A 10,062-nucleotide genomic window follows, 5' to 3' on the forward strand; every position below is an offset into this window, starting at 1 on the left:
GTCAAAGCTGTGAGCTCAAGGACGGACTCACTGTGAGCTCAAGGACAAATGATGAGCATACCCTCAGCTCATTGGAGAAAGAGCCAGGTTAGTGGGAGGAAATCAATATTCACAAAAAGAGCACTGATCAGACCAATAGTCCATCTAGTCCAGTAATCTTTTTAATAAAGCAGCCAACCAGTTATCCCAGAGGGCATGGAATTCTGTTTATAGCAGCTGCTGGCTACATAACTCTGGACTGGAGACTCCACTTACATCTGATTACTAAAAACCCTTTGATCATTTGACATGTATCCTCTGTGAAATTGTCTACTCATATTTTTTTGATATGGAAAAAATCTTCTGGCATGCTCCTGGAAACAAATAGCTATCGACATGAAGTCTGTAATCCCGCCATAGGGAGTATGCCAGAAGAGGCAAGGAGGCGGCCAGGGGACTAGGCTTAGGAGGCCCAGGAAGTGGCCATGCCAACCCTGGAGACCCAGACACCAACGCCACCCATCTTCTGAGGCTGCTCCCACTCCCAGGAGAGCGGGACCAGCTTCAGAAGATGGGCAGCAGAGGCGGCAGCAGCAAAGCAGTGAGATCCAGCACTCAGCCCCACTTGATGCTCTGCTGCTACCACCCATTTATTGAGATCAGTCCCACCCTCAGGAGACCAGGACCAGCCTTAGAAGACAGCTGGCTGCGTTGGAAGCAGCAGAGCAGTGAGGCCCAGCGCTCAGCCCTACTTGTGCTCTGCTACTGTTGCCACCTATCGTCTGAGGCCAGTCCTGCCCCCAGGAGAATGGGGACGGCCTTGGAAGGCAGGCAGCAGTGGAGGTACAGCCAGTAGAGCTCAGAGCTGGCCATCATCAGCCATCATTCTGGCTGAGAAGCTGCTTGTGAGAAAAAAATATATTTTTCAATAAATAAGGGGCAACTTCACATCCTGTTTCAGTCAGTTCCTTCAATGATATTGTTGTACTGCCAAGTGCTTTATCTGTTTGATCTTAAAACTACTGCAAGATTACCAGAGAATATAAAATTATTTGTATACTAGTAGCAAAGCCCATTTGTAAGAACGGGCTTTGAAAGGGTCACACTAGGGGCGGCAGCAAGGCCTTTCCAGGCCTTTGGGAAGCGCCCCCCGCTCCTGCTCCCGCTCCCGCTCCCTCTCCCCCACCCCCACTCAGCCAGATGGCTTCCCAAAGGCCTTGAAAGCACACCCAGGGCCTGTGCGAGGCCTTTGCAGGCCTTTGTAAAGCGCTCCCTCATCCCCCACCCCCCCCTCGGATGGAGGGCTTCCCAAAGGCCTTGAAAGGACACCAGGGGCTTGTGCGAGGCCTTTGCAGACCTTTGGGAAATGCTTCCTTTCCCCCCCCCACTCAGCCGGAGGGCTTTCCAAAAGCCTTGAAAGGACACCCGGGGCCTGTGCGAGGCCTTTGCAGGCCTCTGGGAATCGCTCCCTCCCCCCCCTGGCCGGAGGGCTTCCCAAATGCCTTGAAATCACACCCGGGGCCTGTGCAAGGCCTTTGTAGGCCTCTGGGAATCGCTCCCTCCCCCCCCTGGCCAGAGGGCTTCCCAAAGGCCTTGAAAGCACACCCAGGGCCTATCCAAGGCCTTTCCAGGCCTTTGGGAAGCACTCCCTCCCCCCGTCCTGGCCGGGCCTCTTACCTGGGGCCTTGCAAGTGGAGTGGCAGAGTCACAGACTGGCTGGCTTTAATAGCCAGACAGTCTGTGAGGGAAGGGCTTGGTGAGGGAGGGCGGGAGCTGTAGGGGCAGGGCCAATCAGGGTGCAGATCACTGCACCCTGATTGGCCCTATTCCAACTCGGACAGGTAGGGTGGGAGCTGTAGGGGCAGGGCCAATCAGGGTGCAGCTGGCTGCACCCTGATTGGCCCTAGAGAAGCCGGATAGTCCATCCCCCAAGGCTATTTCACAATTATTAAGAAACAATCAAATTGATAAGATGTTTGGTATGAAATTGTGCAAATTTAAGCAAGTCTAGTCAGAACTGAAGCCTACACAATTGCTCATATTCCCAGGAAAGAGTTCTTAGATTGCACTCTTACAAGGAGTTTAACACCTAGCAATTTTAAAACCTTAATCTACCATTTTATTTCTGTGCCATCTTCCTTGTTTCACTTCTTGGGAGGCTTACAAAGGACAATTGGGTATCTGCAGAAATTATTCTTTCTTCTAGTTGCTATCTTTGAATTTTTATCTTTATCTTTTAAAATGCTTCCAATCTGTTTTGGCTTCTGTAGTAAGGATGTACAAAACAACCCCACAATATTTTGGGGGGTTTGGGTACATTGAACTTGTAAAATATTTGTGTCTCCTGATATTCCTGAATCCCAAAACTGGTGTGGTTGTCAAATATTGGATATGCTGGTCCCTGCCCCTTGGCTTAATGGCCCCTTTCAATGCCTTCTCTACTTCAAGCTGCCAAGTTGTGTTTGGAGTGAACTCTGAATCTTTCTCTATGCCAAACAGCAAAGTTGCAGCTTGGAGTGAACTCTGAGGTCCATTCCGCACAAGTTTAATGTAGCAGAAGGGTTGCAAATTGTAAACGCTACAAATTTGCAGTTCCGCCAGACATTGCACACAATCTGCAACAATCCTGCAACAGTTCCACTAAAAGTGATTCGTTGTTGCGCTTCTAGGGGAATTGGGAAAAGTGGATTCACCCTCCAAAAAGTGCTACACTCTTGCAAGCAATCTGCGACACTAGCAAAAAAGACCTGTGCGTTAACATTGTTGCGGTTCCAACAAAGTCCCTCCCCCTGGCTTTCATCTCTGAATTTCCAGTGAACTGTTTGCCATTTTTTTTTCTTTGCGGGCACCGATACCAACGAATAAGCGAGGAAGCGCCTGGCTTTCCAGCACGACCACTTTTGGAAATTGTACCCGAAAAATACAATAGTATTTGAAAAGCACAGTAGAACACACCGTCACGGCCCCAAAATATGCCCACAGCTTAAAACCCCATCCACCATCGGCCAGACCTTCAGTTAGCAGAGTCACTGTTCACGGAGCATTTTTTAAAAATTATATTGTTGCGTATCAACGAATAATCGCTGACCACAGTTTATAATCTTGTTCTACCTTATGTTTTACTGGGGGGGGGGTGAATATAATGAGGGATCGTTTCTGTGCTGTGATTGTGCTTGCCGACAACTTAGAACCCCTGCCACCATCGGCTAGACCTCCGTCCGGCAGATTCACCATTCATGGAGCATTTTAAAAAAATTATATCGTTGCGTATCAACGAATTATCGCTGATCGCAGTTCATATTCTTGTTTTGTCTTGAGTTTTGCTTGGGCAGGCGAATATGATTAGGGAACTGTTGTGTACTGTGGTTGTGCTTGCTGCGGGTAGACCACCGGCATGCAGTTGTGTAATGGCGGCCATTTCAGTAAAATGGCTCCTGCATGTCCATACTGCTCTTCTCGCGTGTAAACGAATCTGCGCATGCGGGAAGTCAAACAATAAGAGCGCCAAGCTGGCCAGTAGAGACAGCTCCGGTTCCCGCATGAGAAGTTTTGAACATGACATGTGACCTCAGGTGGCCAATGTATGTCTCCCCGACTGCACCCCATCCAATCAAGAGGCGACAAGTCCTTTTGTCTTTGTGTGCGGGAAGGTATATGACCAGTGGCACACTGCACCTCACACCTCCATCTTACTTAGCCACTTGCGAAAGCATTATGGACTCCGCTTCTCAGTCGTCGTCCATCCAGGGAACCGGCAGGGGACCAACATGGAGGGACGCGGAGATCCGGGACCTGATGGCGATCTTCGGCGAGGAGAGAATCCAGGATGCCTTTCGATCCTCGCATCGAAATCGGGATGTTTTTGAACAGGTGGCCATCAGGATGAGAGCCCTTGGCCACCACAGGACCAGCCTTGAATGCCGCTCCAAAACAAAGACAATGAGGGCAGAATACATGAGGGCTGTGGCGCACAACAAGAAGTCCAGCAATGCTCGAGTTACTTGCCCATATTTCAAAGTCCAGCACGAGATTTACGGCAAGGGGGACGGCAACGGGTGGCCAAAGTGAGTCGGAAGGAGCCTCGAGGTGATCCAGAGGCCGGCTGCTCCGGTGAAGAGACCAGCCATTTTGGAAGACCCAGGAGAGGGCACCTCTTCGGGGAAGACTGTTTGGCCTCCTCCCCAGAACCAGCCACGCGGGGCGGACCTCATAACGCTGGACTTGCTGGTGATTATCCCTGGCGAGGACACCAACGTTCTGGAGCAGACACCCCTTGCCTCAGGTAAGCACTTGAAGCATTTCAGAAATGTGTGTTCTTTGTGACCTGACGTTTAGGAATCGTTTTCGCGTGAATTCGTTGCAATACTTAATATGCTAGGGTGTATCTAGACTGCTTTGTTTGTTATGCTAGTTTTGATTTTAAAAGCTACTGTTGAAATAACCCCCCAGAAGATGTACAGCATGCCTCACCTATAGGCCTGCTGCACTTCTTCTGGGTAGTACTTTGAGAGCATGCTGCTGACCAGAGAGTTGCTGCTGACCAGGTATTGCTGCTGACCAGGTTGCTGCTGACCAGGTGAGGCTATTGTGCTGCCTGGGTGAGGTGATTGCTGGGTAATTGTTGGGAGGATTAAAAAGGGCTGCTCCTAGCCAGAGGCGCGAGCCGAAGGGCGAGAGACAAAGGGCTCTTGGCCTGTGACTCTTAGCCTGGGATTCTTGGCCGAGCAATTAGAATCAGTAGATTATATCAGTAAATTATATTTCCCTAGTACTTGCACGGCCTAGACATTACAATGGACCTCCAGGACACTCATCCCATCATCTGCAGTGAGTGTGACATGATTGCATTCCTCCCAGAAGACAAGATGGACTACAGCTGCCCCAAGTGTAAGCTGGTAAGACTTTTGGAGGAAAAGATTAGGGGATTAGAAAACAGAATTATTACTCTGACCCAAAGTAAGAAAGGGGAGGAGTTCATAGACCAGAGCCCTGCAACTCAGAATAAAGAGAATACAACCAGTCCTGAAAAGGATAAGGAGATTGACCACAATAGGGAGACTCTGCAGACAGTTCGGAAAACGACTCAACGGCGAAGAGTGAGACAGTTCTCGGGGGCCTTTGGAGCTCCAGAATAGATTTCAGGCCCTTGCAGAGGAGGTGCAAGGGTCAACAAGGGAAGAGATCCCAAAACAAACTCTAAGACAAAGGGAAGAGGCCACGGGAACAGAAGGAAATGGAGTTGAGAAGGAAAAAAAAGGGAGAGTACTGGTAATAGGAGACTCCCTGCTAAGAGAAATGGATCGCCATGTGGCTGGGCCCGACCCCCGAACCCGAGAGGTGTGTTGCTTGCCAGGGGCAAAAATTAAAGATGGAAGTTCTCATGCTGATGGATAGGTATGATCTAGTAGGCATCACAGAAACTTGGTGGAATGATTCTCATGACTGGAATGTAATGGTGGATGGATATGAACTGTTCAGAAAAAACAGAATAGATCGAAGAGGTGGAGGAGTGGCACTGTATGTGAGGAAAGGGCTTACCTGTCAGGAAATTCTAGTGAAGGAGAGCATATCTACAGTGGAAAGCATCTGGGTGAAAATAAGCAAGGGGAAAACAAACAGTGTGGTGGTTGGTGTCTGCTACCGACCGCCTGACCAACGAGAGGATGTGGATGCTGCACTTTGTGAGCAGCTTGAGAAAATATCCGAGCGGCAGGACCTTGTTATCATGGGTGACTTCAGTTTCCCAGATGTGTGCTGGGAAACAAACTCTGCGAAGCGTCCTCAGTCATGCAACTTTCTGACCTGCCTGGCTGACAATTGCATTTATCAAATAGTAGATGAACCCACAAGAGGTTCAGCCATACTGGACTTAATGCTGACCAACAGGCAAGAGTTGGTGGATGACGTGAAGGAGGTGGGGACCCTAGGGGGAAGTGACCATGTCCTCATAGAATTCCTTTTGAGATGGGGAGCCAAGAAAGCTTGTAGCCAGACGCGGATGTTGGATTTTCGTAGGGCAAACTTTAATAAACTCAGAGACATGATGAGTGTCATACCATGGACGAGAATGCTGGAAGGGAAGGGAGCATGTGAAGGGTGGGCGCTACTCAAACAAGAGCTATTGCATGCTCAATCAATGACTATCCCAGAAAGACGAAAACACTGCAGGAGCTCTAAGAAGCCTATGTGGATGAACAGAGAACTTCAAGAGGAACTAAGAAAGAAAAGGAAAATGTCCAGGAAATGGAGGGAAGGACAGAGCTCTAAAGAAGAGTACCGACAAGTTACTAGGCACTGTAGATCAATCATAAGAAAGGCCAAAGCTGAGAGTGAGCTAAGATTGGCCAGGGAAGTCCATTGTAACAAGAAAAGACTTTTCAGTTATGTGAGGAGGAAACGTAAAGTAAAGGAGGCAATAGGCCCACTGTTGGGTGCGGATGGACAAACTCTAACGGAAGATGCAGAGAAAGCAGAAAGGCTTAGTGCCTATTTTACATCTGTTTTTTTCCCACAGGTCATAGCGTTTAGGCACATCTAGAGATGGCCGTAGCCAAAGGATAGTGTCTGGGTGGCAGGTTAACATGGATAGAGAGGTTGTCGAGAGGCATTTAGCTGCACTGGATGAGTTCAAATCCCCTGGTCCGGATGAAATGCACCCGAGAGTACTCAAAGAACTTTCCAGAGAACTTGCACAGCCCTTGTCCATCATCTTCGGGACCTCTTTAAGGACTGGAGATGTCCCGGAGGACTGGAAAAGAGCAAACGTTATTCAGATCTTCAAAAAAGGGAGGAAGGATGACCCAGGAAACTACAGACCAGTGAGTCTGACCTCTGTTGTGGGGAAGATAATGGAGCAGATATTAAAGGGAGCGATCTGCGAACATCTGGAGAACAATTTGGTGATCCAAGGAAGTCAGCATGGATTTGTCTCCAACAGGTCCTGCCAGACCAACCTAGTTTCTTTTTTTGACCAAGTAACAGGTTTGCTGGATCGGGGAAATTCGTTTGATGTCATTTACTTGGATTTTAGTAAAGCTTTTGACAAGGTTCCCCATGATGTTCTGATGTCCTCCTGTCTCCCTCCCCCCCCCCCCAATCAGTCCTCCTCCAGTGTGCCTGCTAACATGGTTGGCAATGTCAGTTCTGGTGACATGATACTTGCGGGTGAAGGGGAGGCACACTGCAGGGAGGCATGGCCAGCTGACATCAGCTGGACTTGGATTTTAGTAAAGCTTTTGATAAGTTTCCCCATGATGTTCTGATGGATAAGTTGAAGGACTGCAATCTGGATTTTCAGATAGTTAGGTGGACAATTTGGTGATCCAAGGAAGTCAGCATGGATTTGTCTCCAACAGGTCCTGCCAGACCAACCTGGTTTCCTTTTTTGACCAAGTAACAGGTTTGCTGGATCGGGGAAATTCGGTTGATGTCATTTACTTGGATTTTAGTAAAGCTTTTGACAAGGTTCCCCATGATGTTCTGATGGATAAATTGAAGGACTGCAATCTGGATTTTCAGATAGTTAGGTGGATAGGGAATTGGTTAGAGAACCGCACTCAAAGAGTTGTTGTCAATGGTGTTTCATCAGACTGGAGAGAGGTGAGTAGTGGTGTACCTCAGGGCTCGGTGCTCGGCCCGGTACTTTTTAACATATTTATTAATGATCTAGATGAGGGGGTGGAGGGACTACTCATCAAGTTTGCAGATGACACTAAATTGGGAGGACTGGCAAATACTCCGGAAGATAGAGACAGAGTTCAACGAGATCTGAACACAATGGAAAAATGGGCAAATGAGAACAAGATGCAATTTAATAAAGATAAATGTAAAGTTCTGCATCTGGGTCAGAAAAATGAAAAGCATGCCTACTGGATGGGGGATACGCTTCTAGTTAACACTGTGTGTGAACGAGACCTTGGGGTACTTGTGGAATGTAAACTAAACATGAGCAGGCAGTGTGATGCAACGGTAAAAAAGGCAAATGCCATTTTGGGCTGTATCAACAGAGGCATCACATCAAAATCACAAGATGTCATAGTCCCATTGTATACGGCACTGGTCAGACCACACTGGAGTATTATGTGAAGTTCTGGAGGCCTCACTTCAAGAAGGACGTAGATAAAATTGAAAGGGTACAGAGGAGAGTGACGAAGATGATCTGGGGCCAAGGGACCAAGCCCTATAAAGATAGGTTGAGGGACTTGGGAATGTTCAGCCTGGAGAAAAGGAGGTTGACAGGGGACATGATAGCCTGATAAGTATTTGAAAGGTTGTCACTTGGAGGAGGGCAGGATGCTGTTTCCGTTGGCTGCAGAGGAGAGGACACACAGTAATGGGTTTAAACTTCAAGTACAATGATATAGGCTAGATATCAGGAAAAAAATTTTCACAGAGTAGTTCAGCAGTGGAATAGTCTGCCTGAGGAGGTGGTGAGCTCCCCCTCACTGGCAGTCTTCAAGCAAAGGTTGGATACACACTGTTCTTGGATGCTTTAGGGTGCTTAGGGCTAATCCTGCGTTGAGCAGGGGGTTGGACTAGATGGCCTATATGGCCTATATGGCCCCTTCCAACTCTATGATTCTATTATTCTATGATTCTATGCTGTGTACTGTGGGCTGTGTGCTTGCTGCGTTTTCACTATTTTCTGCTGTTGTCCACAGAAACTTAGCTACCAGCAACACAGCCCTCTCCCTGTGAGTCCACAGCTGTTGGTGACCTAGATAGCGATTAAGGGGCATCTACAAATCTTGGTTAGTATTTCTGTGAACAATGGGGGGGGGGAAGGGACTATATAAACTGCTTTCTGCTTTGCTGTTTGTGCAGGAGGCTGTTTCTTTGGGAGGAAAAAGAAGAAGGTACCTCTATGTAGCTGGTGGTGAGTGTGGAAGCTAACTGTACTTCCCTTTGTTCCTAAAACCATTTATCTTTATGTTTTTACAGATTTCATCTCGGGCACACAGGAGGAGGAGCGCAGGGTGCATGGACCTCCTACCCATTGCAGGCTCAGAGAGATTCGAGAGGGTGAGCATGCGGGACTGAGAACTGTTCTTTTCTAGCCAGAACAGCAGGACAATGAGTCATACAAACCTGTAACCGTATGCTCACGAGGCCTTGTTGGGAGTATGATTGTAACTGAGCCTTCGGGGAGGGCGGTATATAAATCTAAATAAATAAATAAATAAAATAAATAAATAACTAATAGTACAAAACCTGTAACCATGTGCTCACTAGGCCTTGTTGGGAGTATCATTGACACTAATGGTTCAAATTCTGTTTTTTCCACATAGGTTATTTCAGAGGAGGAGGAAGCCTCCCTGGGTACTGCCAGCCCCCCCCCCCCATAATGTCCCTAGAGGAGCACTTCCAGCGGAGGAGAGGCTGCAGAGGGAGCACACAAGGCAGAGGCGTGTCTCCCTTCTGTCAAATGTTGGCCAGCATCTCCTGGAACAATGTGAGCAGGACATGCACCGTTCTGCCGCTTTCGAACAGTCCATGTTGGATCTCGAGCTCCAGGAGGGCAGGTGAAGGAGGGAGGTCTTCCGAGAGACAAACGACACCCTACGTGCAAGCATAGAGGAAATGCGCCTTATCAGGGGACTTGTAGAGAGGGTGGTTTTGGTCATGGAGGCAAGAGAGGACAGGGAGAGTGCAAACCCTCCTTAAATTAAGGTCACCATGACACCCTACCACCACCACCACCAACTCCACGAACCCCCTCTCAGAACGTTGGAACCCAGACTCGTAGGAGGACAGTTCTGGGGAAGAGGAAAGTGAAGCCAGCGGACAAGTACTCCCCCTCTTAGTTTAAATAAATTTTGGTTTTGCATGTGTTCTCTGTTGGGTTTTGTTTAACAAATCAAGTTTATATTTTTTCTTATGTCTCAGTGTACCTTACTGTAGAATTAGGCAGGCCAAAACCGGCCTTTCTAGTGAATGGGTTTAAACTGTGTTGTTTGGTTGTGTTGTGTGGTTGTGGGGTGAAAGGGGTGTGAGTTTAAGGAGTCACACTGGAGCCTTTTTTAAAAACAGTATAACAAACAGTTTATTTTTAATAAATAGAACACAAACATTAGCAAACAGGGA

General features: G+C 48.0%; 1 long non-coding RNA gene across 1 annotated transcript; it reads left to right on the forward strand.

Moving 5' to 3' along the window:
* Nucleotides 1-8,595: 8,595 nt before the first annotated feature.
* On the forward strand, nt 8,596-9,771 carry LOC143831160 (uncharacterized). The gene is made up of 3 exons (XR_013228754.1): nt 8,596-8,729; nt 8,920-9,000; nt 9,267-9,771. It is a non-coding gene; the product is annotated as an uncharacterized LOC143831160 (long non-coding RNA).
* The last annotated feature ends 291 nt before the right edge of the window (nt 9,772-10,062 follow it).

Source organism: Paroedura picta, chromosome 3, assembly GCF_049243985.1.
Source record: "Paroedura picta isolate Pp20150507F chromosome 3, Ppicta_v3.0, whole genome shotgun sequence".
NCBI lineage: Eukaryota > Metazoa > Chordata > Lepidosauria > Squamata > Gekkonidae > Paroedura > Paroedura picta.